Below are 18,095 nucleotides of genomic sequence, written 5' to 3' on the forward strand. Positions count from 1 at the left end.
GCCGGAGGTGAAGCCAAGCATCCTTGCACGGGTTACGTGCGTTTCGGCTAGGCTTCCTCCCAGGTCCGTCCGTCCCCCCCCGCTCCCCATCCCGCTGTGCCGTGCAGGTGGGTAAGAAAGAGTTAAGGCTGCAGCTGCCAGCCCCGGCGGTGCAGAGTTATGCTCAAACTGTTCCCACTGCTGCATGAAGTCAGCTGTCATTAGGGAACAAAGGCGCCCCGGAGCAGCTCGAGTTGTGTCACACTCGGGAGGCGAGGAGACTGCTCCCTGATTAGGATTTCTAAATCAGTCCCATCGAGGCCCGGAGAATAAAGCCACAGAACAATGAGCGGGGGCACATTCACACAAGCAGCAGCCCCCTCCGTCCCCCGCCATCCTCCCCCCACCCCCTCGCACGCTTCTCCTCCCGCCCGAGCCCTGCAACACTTCACCTCTACGTCCCGCTGAGGACCACAACCTCCCCGGTCCGGAGGCGGTGGGCACATCTCCTGCTGCTCCAGGGCCTGACTCTCCATCCCTGCTCACCTGCCAGTTGGGGCATCTTTTAAGTCACCAGGATGGAGCATCTCCTCCGAGGGGACCTCTTGCCCCAGGAGGGGGGCAAGTCAGCCCTTTGCTCCAAGGTGCCCACCTTGGGGCAACACAGCGAGGCCGCTGGAGGAGGCGATCCCAAAAAGTGCCGCTTTCTGGCATCCCTCCCGAGCAGATGGCCGGACACCGTCACCGCCGGCCTCCCCTCGGCTGCTGACCATGGTAGCGGTGGCCACCATGGCCACCTGCCTCCGCATCCGTGCCCCCAGCCCATCCCCGCTGGCTCACCATCCCCAGGGACAGCCAGGCACACCGTGCCCCAGCGCTGCCCGCCAGGGTCAGGGTGGACCAGCAGGCTGGCTGCTAGAAGGAGATCAATTTTTCTTTAGAAATAAGGCGCTTTCCACGCATATAGCAAAATTCTGCATGCGTATAGCAAACCTCACCTGCAGTGGGACTTAATTACCTGCAAGGACACGGCACCTCATTCAGCCCTGGGCTGTTGCATCACTGCCCCTTCGTTACAGGGGTGCTGATGCTTGCCAGACCCCCCCGGCGCTCACCCGGCGCATCACCTGCACCCTCATCCTTGTGCTTGCCCCACAGAGGTTTTTCTTTCCTGCTAAGAAAGACTTTGTGCACACAGAAACAGATTGCAGGCTGCAGACCCGGTTGCTAAACTCATCTCGACGGAGGCAGACTTCCTCCACGAGCACGCAAGTTCTCACGCCGCGGGCAGGAGGGAGATGTTGGTTTGGCTGGTGGGGTCTGTAAAAACCGTTTTCTTGGAAAAAACAGGAATTCCAGCACAAAATGACGCAGCACAAGTCAAAAAAAATCTGAAGGAAAACCAAGACAGTTGTGAATTTGGGACATTATAAACACTGAGGCAGGAATTAAAGGGTAGTAAATGCTATTCTTGGCTCCAAATTTGACTTTGCTCATGACATTGGCTTTGTCGATTAAGAGCTCTTTGCCTCAGTTCCTCCCATGCGGAAGGAGGAGGTGACCCTATAAGAGGTTACTTCCCACAAACACAAATCCTTAACATCAAGGTTCCCACAAGTAATGACAAACACGACGGGACCGTCCTCCCACCGTGCACGGCTTGTCCGGAGCAGTGACCAGCTGGGGCACCCGGGGGTCTCCACCCCACCGAGGTGGGATTGGGGACCAGTCTCCTGGAGAGCCTCCAGGCAGAGAAGGACAAGCTGGCCACCCCAAAACCCACGCCTGCCCGTAGGTTGTGCCATCAACCCAGACTCCAACCACACCACCCTTCCTCGGAGACATCCCATCTCCATCACACAAAAATCCTTCCATTGCGCAGAGCCAAAGCTACAGCTCCTTTATTCCCGTCCGCCCCCACAACCTCCAGCTTCGGATTTGGGAAAACACAGGGGGATAGGAGACGGCAAAAGGCTCGGGAATTTACTGTGGTCCCCTGCCTCAAGGTTGGATCTTCAAAACCGCAGCGAAAGGCCGGCGGGCAGCGGGAGGCCAGCAGCCAGCAGGTGCAATGAATAAATATCCCGGCAGAAATCAATATGGAGAGAGGGGGGAAGGGAAGGAATATAGATATCGGGCATCCCGCCCCCCGCCTCCAGCCCCCGGCAGGACACGCACGCAGACACACACACACTAATCCGGTGGATTTGGCCGTCATATGACATGCCCGGTCCGTCCGAGGGAGGGGATTTAAGGCACGCCTCTCCTTTCACGCCAGGAAAGGATTTTCATCTCTCAAGAGCACAATGAGGGGGGAAGGAAGGAGGAAAAAAAAAAAAAATAGAAAAAAAAAAGCCAATCAAGCCGGGATCAGCTGTAGGCTGGGCTGCTGCAGGTCTGCTTGTCCCAGAGGGGGGTGCGGGGAGACATATTGGGCCGTGTGGGAAACCCACAGTCTCAGCTTCTCACACATTGTTCTCCACCCCGGCTCCCCCCAGCCCCCAGCCAAAGCCGTTAATGCCACAAAAGATACTTTGCCCATTGTGCCGGGGACAGCTGAGAGGATAGAGTTAGCCTTACACAGCTTTCCTGCCTCCCTCTCCCGCTGGAGAGGGGAAGAGGGGACAGAGCAATCAAAATGGAGAGTTTGATGCTCACCATACAAAAGAATTAAATCCACTTAGGCCCCTTTCTCGCTAATCTCGGACTGTGGGGGGTTAAATATGGTTACATTTTCATTAGGTACTAATAGCAAAAGGGCAGCTAATGGTAGCACAGACCGCCGTATTGTCATGCAGATGGATCCGAAAAGGGCTACCCAGCATCGCAGCATCGGCTGCAGCACGATGGCATGCTCGGAGTGGGAAATTGTGTCACTCGGCATTGTCGGAGCTGAATTCCATCAATGGGAAAAGTCATGTTTCCTCCGCCGAAAGGAAACAAGTTAAAAAGCCCGGGGAGGGGCGGAGGTGGTGGGGAGGCACCTGGGCTCCTCCTGCAAAGCACGACCGCTCCGGCACGGAGCGATGCTGGTTTTACGTGGTCACTTGCCACGCAATGAACTCGGTGGCCGTAAGCCATTAGATCTGGAATAATCAGCGCAGTTCCCATTGCCCGGGCACCGGGAGGATGCCCTGTCCCTCCTTCATTTGGGACTCGGGACACACGGGACCAGTCCCCACTACGGGGCCGTAGTGAGCTGCACCACTCGTCCGCCACGCACTCGCCATGAATTTGGACACGGCGACGGGAGACCAAAAAGCCGGTTTTGTCCTTTATCTTTTTAAGCACTTTGTTTGTAGCCAGCTCAGCCTCGCTGGGGGCTTTCTCTGCCCCCACTTCCACTGAGCTGGAAACGGCAGATTCAAAAGGACCCGGAGCAGTGGGAAGCACCCTGCGGGTCCGAGTCGCTGCCCGCATGACCCGGCTGCCCACGCAGCCGCTCGGGCTGCCTGTGATCGCCGCCGCCATGGCAGCTCTCCCCTTTCATGTTCTCCACGCCATCCCCAGCGGCTTGCCCAGCAGATAGAGCTATTCTTCTCCCTTCATCCCCCTCCCGTCACAGGTTGCATCAAAGGTCCGGGCTCCGATCGGCACTTGCGCAGGCAGGGTGCCTGGCTCCGGCGCGCGCATGTGCTGGGGCTGTCTCTGGAGCAAGCAAAGGGCTGGTCCTGTGGTCGGTGCAACTGGTGTCATCCTTTTGGGAGCCCCATACAAGCACCAGCAGCCGTAGGGTCACAGTCTTCCAAACCTTCAGCTTGCTAGAAGACCAACCCCTACCATCCCTCGTAGCTTCAGGCACTTAAGGATGGGGTCTCAGCTGAAGGCGAGTCATTCCTCAGAGACCAGCATCTCCAAAGGGATCCCAGACCACTCAGGACTGCCCTGCCTTGGAAGTACCCACCAGAAACAGAAGCAAGCCACTCATTTGGGTGCCTCAGCTAAACACCCACACTAAGAAAGAGAAGTCAGGACCCGTGTTGCCCTTGTACAGAATCCCAGCTTACTTAGTGCTGGCTCACTAACACGATACGGACAGAAAATATCTGCCGGGGTATATTTTATAGGGTGAGAGCACTCTGGGATTTTTCTTTTTTCAGGGCCTTAGAAGAGAGACCCACAACCCATACAAGTCAGTGAAGCTATGTCCTTTCCCCCAAACCAACTGGCACGAAGGTAAAAATCCATCGCTCGGGAACACGCAGCAGCCGCAGCAAAAGCCAAGTTAAACAAGAACAAGGTCAGCATCGAGATGGCGCAGCCAATAACCGTAAAGAGGAGGAAATTGGCAATACAGTCAAGAGTACAGGCACCTACAGCCCCGGCCCCCCGCCAGCCAGCCCAGCATCCTGGGGAACTCGGCACTCGGAGCCCTGGAGACCATCCATGACCGTGAGCGTGTCCCTTCACCTCCCTGTGCCTCTTTCCCCTCCCCATCCGCAAGGACCACATATTCCTTGGGGCAGGCACCACTGTCTTCTCTCTCTCGGTTTGCAAAATGCATCTAGGGGAAGGGGCTGGAGGACCCTCAACCTCTCCGCCAGGAGCTCGAAACCCCACTCAGAGGAACAAGTGGGAAAGGGCACATTTCAATTAACAGAGAATTATTTCACTCGCCCTGTACAACGCCGTCAGAAGCCACTTGCTTGGTGCGACCCGCTTTGCACAGCGCCTGTCCTGTCACAAGTTCATATAGACCAAGGACAGAAAAATTATCCATCTGCATTAACACTCAAGTGCAAATTTCCTAACAAACTCCAACACCACGTCTATCTCGCCTGACTGCCAGAGACCAAATTTGAGCCAAATTTCCTGCAAGCGTTGCTGAGTTTTGCAAGCTTCAAGTCCTCGGAGAGTCGCATTTTCATGCTTCCCTCTGTAACGTTGAGAGTCAGAGCTTGAGTTTTTATGAAAGCTGAGATTCTCGATGCTCTGGAGCCAAAGCTTTCAGGGAGAAAGCAGAAAGCGAGAGCAGGGGAACCCATGAAGATTGGCTTTCTGCAGTATGGCAGATTAGGTTCTCTGGCACACTTAGATTCTCTGAAGTCCTGGTGTCAGCAGGCTTGAGCTGAAATAAGGTTGCACCCTTCCCTTCAGCAAGAGTTCAAACAGGACCTTCTCTTCTGCCTTCCTCTACCTACACAAAACCTGCTGGAATTTGATGTATTTTATACCTCTGACACACCAGCAATTTTTGTTGACACTACCCAGAAAGACTTAGTTCTTGACAGCGAGACAGACGGATAGACGGACAGCACATCTCAAACCCCACTTCCCCGGGAAAGCCCTCTATGGAATAGCGTATTGTGCAACAACCACGATAACATCTTGACAGCTTGCACCGATATTTTTTCTGGTTTTGGGGAGAGCTGTGATGTTGCAATCCAGGCTCAGGGTTAAGAGCTGGAGTTCTGGAAAGCTCATCTCTACGAGGAGCGTCATGGAGAGGCATCACGTCCAACGGGCGCCCAGGCGGCTGGAGGGGCAGAAGCCTCTGCCGGGAGCAAAGCCGTGCAGCTCCGCTGGACCCGCTCCAGCGGCTTACGCAGCTGATGATCTGTTCTGGCCCAAAGTGTTTATTGTTTCCCAGCAAAGTTGTACTAGAAGCACAACAAAATATAATACAACACTCAAAGGTTAACACGTGTTATTTTTTCACTATTGCACCTCAGGACTTTCCAGCACTAACATCAGCCAGAGCGCCTCATTTGCTGCCTTCAACCTGATAGACCAAAAAAAAAGGGAAAGGGGCAGAAATCAAATCACACCGGCAATGGGAACCGCTTTCAAGGGGAAGCTGCTTTCGGAAACCTGGCCACGTCCAAAAATTACAACTGGTCTCGGCAATTACGAGAAGTAAAACATTAAAAAGCATGAGGCAAAGTGCATTTGCATGCTAAAAGCTCCCTTCAGTGGGGCTGAGAGGCTGTATCCAACAACAAAGCAGAGAACTTCCCTCTCTGAAGATACATTAACCTCGGTGTCACGTCCCCCTCCCACTTTGTACCCCAAAGACCAACGGGGTGCAGAGCTGGTAACCCGCACAGCCACAGCACCCCTCCACCAGTTGTCTCGGACGTGGACCTAGATGGATGTCTAAACTTGCTGGACAAGCAAAGCTGGAAGGGTTAATCTGTGCTCAGTCATCCCCATCGAAGCACAGCCCCTGGGGCTTCGTGGGGAGGGGGGGGCTGTCGGGAGGTTTCCTTGAACGGGGCGGATTTGCTGGAAAGCGGCGTTCCTGCAAACCCAGCCTAGTTCCGCAATTGCTGTTGCAAAAACAGGTTTGAGTTTGATCCAGAGGCTGCAGGTGGGCAAGTTACCTGAAGGCCATGAGGAGGAAACTCCTACATCCGCTGCGAAAGCGCAACCCTTCAGCTGGCCGAGGAGGGAGGGGAACAGGAGAGCCTCCTCCGGGGCTAGGGTTTCACCTGAAAACACAGCTTCATGCTCCAAACATCAGCTGCCGGGAAGCTGAGCCAAAGCCCTGGGAGAGGCAAACTGAAAACCCCAGTCAGAGCTTTCTAAACTTCTCATGAGGAGCAGCTAGAAAGCAGGGCTCTCCTTGGGGACTGTCTGCAGAAATCAGGAGTCCGTCCCACCCCCGTTTCCCCATCCCAACCTCATCCATCAGCGCGCCATGGGTCCTTGATACTGTAAATCCTGCCCTGAACTGACCCATTTGTGCTCCTCCTCCTCTCCATTCCTCTCCCCTGCACGCAGAGTCACCCACGGGTTTAACGGGGAAGCCAGCCAGTCTCAACAGCACTATAGGGATGAGGTATCTTGCTGATAAAGCCATCAGGCCATTTCTTGCACAGGGCTTGAGGTCATGCCTGGAGTTGACGGGGGGTAAAACGGTCCTTCAGAGACCTCCCAAAACACCCTGAGCTCTGGGAGCACCTAGAGAAGTAACTGATTCATCGGGCATCTAAGAGTAAATAGGGGATATAAAAATAAGGGGCACATCCAGGGCTTGTTACACACAAATCCTACCCAATTTCTATTTAAGTCAGTGGGGAAGACTTGTCAATGACAGGCCGCAGGAGAAATGGAGCTTTTTGTACTTCAGAAGGTAGTCAGGTACGGGACAGTGACCCTGGACATCCAACCTCCTAGTTTTAAGTATTGCAGAGCAGCAGTCAAGATGAAATGCATGAAAGCACTCAACAGCCCTTTTCAAAAAGGTATCAGATCTCAGATTTCATGGCAGAAGTGGCAAAGGGTTCATCTCTGAGTTAAGTCAATAGTCATGCTTGCCAACCTTCGCTCCAGGACACCGCACTGGTAGGGTGATGCCTCCTTACACCCTCCTCTCCCTCCCAAAGCCCAGCCATGGGATAACAGACACAAAAACGCTTTCCAAAATGGCAACTCCTTAAAACGATGCATGAAGAAAACTCTTAGCACAGAAGGATTCCTTCCTATTTCTATGTGCAGAACCTCAACTTTAACTGCAAAATTATTTTCTGTTAGAGAACTGGTGGGCAGGAGCAAACTGGGATTGAAGAGGGGATACAACCCTCCAGAGACTGGCTTGGAAGACAGACAACATGCTGATGAGCTGCAAAGTTCTCTGATGTTGGAATCGGCAGGAACGACAAAGCAATATGTAACATCATACAAACATGCACACGTATGTATTTTTATCAAGCATGGACATTTCTGCATTCAATGCAAAAGGGCGGCTTTCCTAGAGGAAAGCTCATTAGAAGTCCTCACCAGTCCAGTACCTTTCCCCTCAATAAGAAAAAATAAAATTAAATTTAAAAAAAAAAAAAAAAACAAAAAACTAAAAACAAAACCAGGGCATGTTCTTTTGAAGGTTGTTTTCTTTCATCCCTCCTCCACCCCCCGTTGATCTCCTCTTCGGCATTTGTGGCTGGCCTGTTACCGCCGGCTGAGAGAGCAGGCTGCAAGCCAGGAGAGCCCGCTCCAGCAGCGCTCCTGCCAGGGCCCCCGGACACATCCCACGGCAGCCAGGCTCTCCTCCCGCTGCCTCCATCCTGCCTCACCCCAGCCCTGGTCCATCACCTCGGGGACATCTGGAGCCCCTGCCAGGCGAAAGGGCCTGGGAAATCAAGTCCACCCCAATTAGAGCTCAAGTCTACTGCATGGCAACGGGGAGCGACGGTGCTGGGACAGCTTCCCCTCCGGGAAGTCTTGGTAGGGATGGAGGTTTCTGTCCAGGGAACAAAAAGGAGAAGGGTTGGGGGAGTTTAGGTGGCTTTTTTAGTGGTGGTGGAGTTTTGCCCCTTTTTTTTTTTCCCTCCTCTTTTTTTCAGGCAGTGGCTGTTGGTCCTCTACAAGGCACATGGTACCCCATCACAACCTAAACTCTCTCTGACCCTCACAGACGAGAAATGAGCTGGGGCTGGATACTTAACAAGGTTATTGTTGAAATCTCTGCCAACGTAGAGGTACAGGCAGCCTTTGCCTGCTTGCTGGGCTTGAATTTTTGCCCAGCCAGGCTTATCTGACAGCAGATCACATCATGGAGCCACATCCTAGAGCTGGGCACCAACAGGAGGTGTTGGAGGTGGAATCACCAGAGAGGTGATGGGGTCTACAAAGCCTCTCCCAGCCCACCTCCCCAGTTAGCCCTGCCAGCAGTTGTGCCTTAACCCAGTTCACTACCAGCCCCAACGCAGCCGTTCCCCAGCTCCAGGTGACCGCATCCAGACCTGCCCAGCCCCAGGAATCGGAGGTCATCGGGGCTGAAGAGTGAAATAGTGCCTTATCCTCGCCACTTAAAAGTCCCAGCGCCAGCCCAGAGAGGGCATCCTTCATTTATTATCGCAGCCACACCAGCAAGACTCGGCCAGGCTGGGGAACTTAAAGGAAGCTCTGAAAAACACGCAGGAACTCATTCTGCTCTGCTCAGCCTTTCTTACCTTCTCTGCATGAGAGCAGGAGCGGGCAAAGCTCCCACTCCAAACCCATCGTGTCTTCCATGTGTTTTACTGCTTTGAATAATAGAGCAAGGCGGAAAGCAGCTCAGAGCCAGGACAAGAGAGAACGACAATCCCTGCCCCCAGAGCACTTATAAACCCAAAAGACAAGATGTAACACGAGGAGGAAACAGGCTGGAGGCTGGAGGGGATACCATAAAAATAGGATGTTTTAGAATGTCTTTGCTGTGGGCATAAATCACCGCCCATCTCTCCACTGATCTCAGGAGTACAGAGCAAGTCTTCGAAACCAAACCCAGCTCCCCACAGCTTGTACCAGAGCAGCACGGCAAAACCCATCCCCGGTGCAAATGAGATGGGCAAAAAAAAGGCTGTCTGAGCCCTGGGTACCAGATGGGGCAGGAGGAAAAGGGACTTGAGTTCAGTGGCAGAGCCAGGGATGGAGTCCTGGTCTCCCAAAGCTTTGATGAAAAGACCCTTTCTCTCCTCTGCCCACTGCTATCTGCCAAGGAGGGTAAAAATCCTCCTTACACCAGCAAGGCTTAAATAAATTGGACTGCTCCCCACAAAGCTCTTTCGCCATTTCTCCTGCTTCGCTCTCCATCCTACCTTCCCCACACGGCTCACAAATCTGGGATGGCAAAGGGATTTCCCCCCCCCCCCCCCCCAAGAAGGAAAGAGAGGAAGGGTTGGGGGGAAGGGGCATCTTATTTCAAATAAACAAACAAAATTTATTGCCGGACACATCCCTAAACCCTCGGCCCAGGTCGGCAAACTGCAGCTGCGATGTAATAAGCACATAAATAAAGTTTACAGCTAAACTAGCCTGACCCAGTATTGCCCCGAGGTGCAGAAGCAGTATCTTGTCATTAGTATGCAGAACACATCGCCTTAATGTCTGCTCATTTGTTCTCAGCCCACTTGGCTCTATAAATCTCCACAAAAGGGCAAGGCAGGGCTGCGGGGGAGAAGGGGGAGCGGGGCCGGCAGGACCAGGGGGATGGGAATCGCCTACTGTCCCGCTTCCAGCTGGACAGGCTCGCCGGCCGAAGAGCAAGAGCAACGTGGGCTTCACACGAATTTATTCTTTCTTTCTTTCTTTCCTTCCATGCAGGGACCACCAGAGCCTGTTTGAGGAAAATCATAGGCAGCTGGGAAGTGCCCGCACTTGCCTGCCAGAGCAGAGGGGAATGGAATATAACTGGTATTTCTGTGTCAGCACAGGTCCAAGCGCTACCTGCGTGGCAGGACACCTCGCTGGCTGCTTCCAGCTGCAGCAGTCTGAGCACAGACTTGGCACCGAGATGGACACAAACACAGCTTGTTTAAAAAAAATAAAAAAATAAAAAAAATCAACATTTCCCTTTTTTTGCATTGCTTTAAATCATCATCCACCCTTTCAGACCCTCCCTCCCTGCCTTCTCACCTGCAATCAGCATCTGCCAACATCCCGCACAGCGCAACGTACCCCCTCCCCAAAACACATCTGGCAACCCCATCCTTAACAGCACCTTGTTGTAGCTCTACCAAAGCACTGTCCCAGCCGCTGGGCTACACCCAGGGGAGCTGGCACTGGTGACAAAAGTATGGCATGATTTGGGGAGAATGCCTGCCTTGACAGTAGCATCAGGATCAGCACCAACAGCTTCTCCCTTTCCTCCAACACCCTGCTCCAAAGGCAGATGTGATCTTCCTCCCACGCTGCAGCCTCGCAGGTTGTGGTGAGATGAGAACAAGCGCTCTGATTTACTGTCCCACATAATCCTGCAAGAAAGTAGCCGCATCGCTTCCATGCTTTGCACTGCAAAAACTGTTTTCTGTACAGGGAAATATTAGCTACCCTTCTCTGTCATCAATCTTGTTGGGATCTCCCCCACATGTTTGAAGAAAGCAAAACATGATTTATTGGCTGACAAAAAAAAAAAGTGGAAAGAATGAAGCAAAGCAGCCACACAGCAGATCAAACATCTGGGGAGCAGAAAAGAAGGTACCTTGAGTGGAACGTACCAAGGAGAAAAGTGTTGTCTTCAGAGGAATCTGATGGCTCAGGAATTGGAATTTAATTAGGTACAAAATTCAGGGAAATGAGGCAGTGTCCTCAGCTGAAATCTCTGATGGAAATGGCAGTTTCCCCTCCATAGCACATAGCAAAGGCAGCTGACCACTGCTCAAGCTTCAGGCTTCAAGCTGACACAGCCGATGCCTACTAAAACAACAAATTCCCCAATTGCAGCAGGGTCTTTGCCTCTTTCTGCAAAAAGTGCTCGTTACCGCACCCTGAGAAAACACAGTACTCGGATCATAAGCTTCTCAGAGGACAGCTTTTTACGCCTGTACACCACCGTGCGAAGAGGTAACACAACAGAAACGAACATCGATGCAACCCACCACCTGCAGCAGCTTTCAGGTGTTTCCAAGCAGAAAAACTTCTGAGTATTCCCAAAGTATTTTAGCATTACACCTAAAAATCCAGAACATCTAGGACCTCAAGCACTTCCTTGTGGGCAATATCTATGGTGAATTCTGGGGACCTTGGCAGAGCGGGTAAGCGAGAAAAAGCCAGATGCAGAACCAGTTCCTACTGACAGAGCCCCATCACACAGAGGGGCCAGGGCACAGCGCCGGGCTACAAGTTGCCTCTCCCAGGGCATTGCCCGGCCAACAGCCCATCAGGGAGAAGAACCGAGACAGAGAGCTCTTTCTTCTAAGTTTGGCTTACGGGAACAAGAGTAACTTGGAGGAAAAGGAGGTCCCAGCTGCGGGATGAGGACAGGCAGGATGGATGGGCAGCAGGGAGGAGCGCTCCTCGCTTGCTCAGCTCCCAGCTGGGTTTCCAGCCTTGTTCTGGAAGGGTGAAACAAGAGTCTGCAGAGCCCGAGGGCATCGGTCCTTCCCACTGCAGACAATAGGAAACCTCTCCCTGACTTCCAGGAGACACCGCTCTGAAGGCTTTGCGCTCTCTCCCACTAATGAGTGGGAAGTGAAGGTGTGGGATCCACTCTCCACGTGGGAATGATCCACCACAGCACTGACTGAAAAACACGCCCCAAACTGAAAACCAGTTATCGACTTAAAAGAAAGTAAAGGGACTTTCCTTCCCAGCTGGCCCTTCAGCCTGGGATTGCCATCGGGGAAGATCAGCAAAATGTTGTGAAATAGAAAAGCAGCTCCGGAGACACCAGAGCAGAGGCTGAGCTGGCTCAAACATTGACCTGTCCCACCTCCGCTGGCACATCTCCTTGCCAGGTCTGTGCAATCGGGAGATTATCTTACAGATGAGCAGACTTCCCGGTCAGAAAGGTGAGGCCAGCAACCAGCTGAACTTCTGATTCCTCCTAAGCTCAGTGCCTGCTCATTTCCAGTGCCTCCCACCGCAAATGTCATCTGTGAGCTAAAGCCACTTTTAAGTAAGACGGACAACCTCCCGAGATTACCGCATCATCGTTGAATGCTTAAGCGCAGCAGCCCACTATTTATTCAAAAGGCAAGATTGGAGTTCAGACCACGCACTTGGTCTCCTCACACGCTTTCTGTCGAGCAGCTGCTGCTCGAGAAGCCCTGGGTTTTGCAAAGAACTGGCAGAGAAGCTGTTCCAGACGGCAGCGCTCCCCCTCCAGCCATCATGCTCTTCAACCCTCAAAAGCAGCCCATCCACACCACGTTCCTAAGCCTTATCCCTCGCGCTCAGGGTCTTCTGCCATTTGGAGGTCTCAGAGCAAAGGTGTCAGGCAGGGAATAATGCAAAACCGAACATGTGGTACTTTGCTGCATGTAGATACCTAGACAAACCTGAACTTTAGAAGCCAAGATTTTCCTAGTGCGCAGCACGAAAGTCAAAGCTATGTTCCCTTTAAGATTCCAAATACATAATTTTTGTTAACTTTTCAAATAATGAAGTTTGCAGACACGCTAGGTTCACACATTGTGGAATACTTTCAATGTTTGAACAGAGATGAGTTGTGGTTCTTCGGCAGCAAGCAGGCACCTCAGCTCTGAAACAGCCTCCAAAACAAGAAGGAAATAAGACACGTCCTGCAATAGGAGATTTAAGGGCAAAGACTAACGTGAAGAATAAGCTTTGAACGGCAACTTGAAGCTATAGGTGATTTGCAAGTTTGCAGGTGTTGTAATCCTGCTACCTGGCTACTTTGCATGCATAGGGTGCCTTTAGATTTCCTTTTTAAGCAGCTGAATCAGCAAACCACATCGGTTCCCACAGCCTTCACTGCAGGTTAGCAGCGAAGAGCTCAAATCCAGCGCAGCATTTACACAGTGCTGTTCTGGATCAGGGTGGAGGGGTGAAGCCTGAGAACATTTCTGATGTCAGAAGCAATCAGGAGATGCGAGAAGGTTCCAGAGACACAAAAAATCATGATGAAACTACTAGGTATTTAGCATCTCGTTACAATGGAGGACTTCACTTCGTAACCTCGCAGCCCAGTGGTGTTAAACACATCCTCGTACACGAGCAGGATTATATTTAAACACGGCAAGATCCATTGAATCTCCACCGGTGGCAAGGCAAGTGACCTCTCTTACCTTAGGTGGGAAACCAGCACATCCGGCCTCTGATGCATCTCTCAGATACGCCAACTTGTTAGGTGATAATTGACATGCAATAAATCTGGTTTTTAACTCAGTTAATTACCAGTATTGCGTTCATGAGTAATATGATAGCATTTAAGGCGGGGCAGATTTTCCATTACAGAGCCCTGGTTGCATGAATTCCATGAGAAGTGTTTTCTGCGGATGCAGCTTTGACAGAAGGCAGCCACGCTCCAGCCTACGCTTCCTAACCCCAAACCACCCCTCCAAACCGTAACAGCCTTCTGCAGAGGGGCTCCTGCTGCAGGATAACACCGAGTCACCTCAATACACGCACCACCGGCACTGCTACAGTTGACCTTGGACTGATTTCATACCTCTCCAAGCCTTCCCTTCCTACAACCCTATGGCACTTGCATCAACAGTGTTGGCAATATCAGAAGGATTGGAGGGGACTATGCCTAAAAAAATAAGGAAGGAAATAATGCAACCCAGCCAAAAGACTTAAGAAAAATGAAGTTCGAGGAACTGCGCACTCGGGTTCGCAGCTGGAAATTGCTCTGAAAGCATGGTTCAATTTGATGTAGCAGCAAACTGGAGGTTTTGGTAAAGGGAAAAACAGAGCCCCAACAGGAGGAAACTCTCTAGGAGAGAGGACAAAGCAGCTTAGGAGAACACTCTGATATGACAGCAAACTCAAAACATAACCTCTGTAAACCAGACCTCACACAACTCACACAACGTGTTATATTTTCAACAGAGCAGAACCCACTGAGACAAACCTGTTTCTCATCTGAAGAGGCTGCTTTTCCAAAATACCCTTTTGCAGAGGCAGGTAGGTTCAGTGGAACCTGCATCAAGGCTCAGTACAGGGAAGTTTTTTCTCAACAACAAGCTAGAGGAAAAAAACCCATGTGCCCAAAAATGGATTTTGCACAAACACACATGCACAACATAAGGAACAACGGGAAAGTCCCATGGCCACAGCCCTTGCCCCAGACCTGGAAGCCTTGGCTCAGCTCCCCGATCTAACACAAGGTCAAGGGGAAGAAAACACCAGCAGACCAGCCCTGGTCTTACAAGAAGAGCCACAGCCTGGGACTCCAGGTGTGAACCAGCGAGGGTCAGAGCAAAGGTCCGAACTGCTGCCCCCAAGGAGCTCGGAAAGCTCAGCCACTCCCAACACAGTCCAACCACATATCAAAAAAACTCATTTTCAGCCCAGAAACATTTTGGAACTGTTGGGAGCTCCACAGGTAGGAGCACAACATAGTCAGCGGCTTTTTGTGGAGCTGCAGCGCTTTACTCATCATATTTGAGCCCTTCGCCTCCGGGACAACTCAGAGCAGCCACTGCCACGCAGATTTAGTCTGCGCTGCCTGAAACCATACCCCTACTCTCCTACAAAGAGGGACCCAATGCATTGCTACCCACGCACCCAGCCCCAAGCTCTTCCTTGCCACCCCTCCTTTCCAGCTGACAGCTTTCGGTCAGAAAAAGACAAAAGATGGAGGGGACAAAAAAATAAAAATAAATCCCTGCAGATTCTCATCTTCCTTCTCTAGTCTCCTCAAGTCATTGTTTTGCAGTACAAGTATTTCAGCTCTCACTGTACCAGAGAACAGGATTAGACAGGTCACTGCGGAATCAGATTACAGACTTTTACCTTTTTAACTTTTCTTCTCAGCACGTAGGCTGGCGAACTGACACCCGGCAAGGGAGCAAGCAAGGGACAGGCATGGGTGGAGGTGGCAGCAAAACGTCAGTGATTCAGAGAGATTTGCCAAGTCATTGGAAGTTCTCACGATTCCAGGACCTAAAACAAAGAACCAGACGGGTTAAAATTAAAGGGTGCAGAAGTAAAGAATTTTACCCAACCCATGCAAGCAACAAAGGGGAGTAAAAATATCAGAAAGTGTCCTGCTAGAGTTTTCTCCTAAAGGGCTTAATTTTCCATGCAATTCAACATTGCATTTTCCCTTCTCAGCTCCATGGCTGCCTGCAAGGCTCCTGCAGAGCCAGAAATCCCGTCGGTATAACCCTTGGCATACCCTTGCAGCATACGGCCAATTTGTGAGGATGCAGAGTCCTGGTTTTTTGAAAGGTCTGGGACCTTACAGGGGAATGCTGTGGCCATGGACTCCAAATCATTAGGTGAGTCTTGTGGTTTCAGCGGTACAAATTTCCTTTTAACATGGTGTTCCCTCAACCAGGGAGTATGTCGGTCCTGTCTCAGCCTTTCTTCTAATTTCTTTATGTGTCAGCATCCTGCAATGCCTGCACCAAGTCCAACAACTGGGACTGGACAACATATATGGGAAGACAGTCCCAGGCTTGATTGGGAGACATCAAGAAATGGAGAAGATGAAAAGCCCATTGCGAAGGGTAATCATTTGGGTAAAAGCATGTGTTGAACTTGTTATATCTGTTTGTAAATTAGAGCTATTAATGCTCATTACAATCTTTTGTGACAGCACAAGAGAGCTTGCATTCACTTTCTCTATCGCAAACTGAAAACAATGCTGCCTGTCCCCACACCACCTGAACAGGAGCATCATACAAATTCATTAATATATGCTTGAAGCGGCTTAAGTATCGTTATTTGAGACACCTATTTATACTGAGTCTTCTCACTGTAGTTAGCGCTACTCCTGCTGTATATTGACTCTCAACATGAACAGTATTCAACTTTGAGTGTAACAACATTTCTCCGCTCCCCCCCCCCCCCCCCCGTGAGATACAAAGGTTACTGAATTTATTACTATTATCCTTAAAACACAAGAAACAAAGAGATGAAATGACTTGCCCAAATTATACAACACAGCCATGGTAGGGAACAACACAAACTCCTTTTCCAAAGAAGTAGACCAGTGCCCTAATCAATGAGCCATTCTTCCTCTATGAATCCCTCAGGTGACGGGGAAAAAATAATTAATTACCAAATAAATTATTTAACCAGCTTGGCTTTTTTTTCTTGTTCACCAATTACCTTTACATTTATTTTCCTGGTTACCCACCACCTTGTTATTCCAAGCCGCAAGAATCCCCAGGTGTTAACAAGACAGCCATTTCTAGCACAGCACTGTGCACTGCCTGAAGTCACCGACACTGTCGGATGACACGTGGGGGTCGTTAGCTGGACCTAAAAGGCAATTCTCATCTCATCTTACATCTGTCTTCTGGAGCAGGCAGCACAACTTGCCCATGAGCCCTGCAGAGCAGGCGGTGGTGGTGGAACACTGAGGAGTCTCCAGCCAGTCACGGACTCAAAGGCAGGCAAGGATGCGGTGGGAAACAACACCCATTAAGTGCCCAAGACTTATAAGTTCAAACGACAAGAATAATTGTAGAAGATGACCAAGAACTACCTCTAGCAAATCCCAAGCAGCCAAGATGCAAAATTAAATAATCCTGTTTTTCCCCTGCAGGGTGTTGCTCATGAGTAACGTTACAGCATCCAGGGTGTGCCTCGCCTCCCAGCGTGATGTCCATCTTGCAGGGGCTACAAACTCGAGGGGAAACACTGCTCACTCACAAATCACAGGCTGCAGAGAGCAAAATCAGGGCAGATTTCCCTCAAATAACATCAATTCAGGGTCTAACCCCTAGGGGCATGTTGTATGATTTTATATTTCTCAAAACTTCTGAAGAAGGCTCCAACATATGAGTTCACCTCTGATTCATCTCCATTTGACCAACTCAACTAGACTTGCCCAGTCAGGAGGATAACGAAGACAAACTGATGCAAGTTGCACACCAAAAAAACAGAGCCACTAAGCTTATTCCCCCATTGAGGAAACTATAGGCTAAAAACCACATTTCTTTAATAGCATTCTTTCAGTACGTTCAATATCCATATACTGAGTTTGCAATGGTTTCATCACATTCAAACAGGAGAAGCCTTAAGTATTAATTTCCAGAGCTATACAGTCATTTCACATCATGTGGTTATTTTATGAGTCTTTCCTACACGGCGTAGCCTCCACAAGTTAACCGCAGGCTTCCTCCCTCCCGCCCCTCCAATGACACCCATGAACAAACAGAAACAAGAGAAACCAGCGGTTTCAACCGAAGAACAGAAGGGTAGACTTCTGTCATCCCAAATGAACCTCCGAAACGGAGGACGTCGGCAAACCAACGACGGAGCCATCTGCCGCGAGTCCTGCTGCCGGGAACGCCCCAGGGCCAAGCCAGAGCCCTCCGACAGCCTTTTCCTGCACCCAGGGCTCCGCATGGCTCCAGCACCGCTTCAGATATTTTGGCTTATCCCAGAACGGCCCAGAACATCTTTGTTAATAAAATTCCCGAGATAAAGACTAACGCAATCCTTTTCACAGGCTTCTACTGGGTAATTACAAGCCTATCACTTCTGAGTTAATTACATACAGCTAAAGACGTTATTATGTGTAGATGGAAAAAAAACATCGTACTGGAAACAAGTTTGTTCTGCCCTTAGCTGGCTGATAGCTAAATATTTCCAGAGAAGAGGAAAGGTGGGAAGTCTCCATTTAACCAGTGAGCATGCTGTTGTGCAACACTTCTACCTCTGGAAGAGGCAGCTGGGATCAAACGCATCTCTCAGACGAAACACCACCTGAACCAGGAGACCTCTGAGACTCCGGTTTGTATTTGCACTCTCGCCGTGACGTTACAGGCAGG

The sequence above is a fragment of the Accipiter gentilis genome, chromosome 10 (assembly GCF_929443795.1).
Source record: "Accipiter gentilis chromosome 10, bAccGen1.1, whole genome shotgun sequence".
NCBI classification, from domain to species: domain Eukaryota; kingdom Metazoa; phylum Chordata; class Aves; order Accipitriformes; family Accipitridae; genus Astur; species Astur gentilis.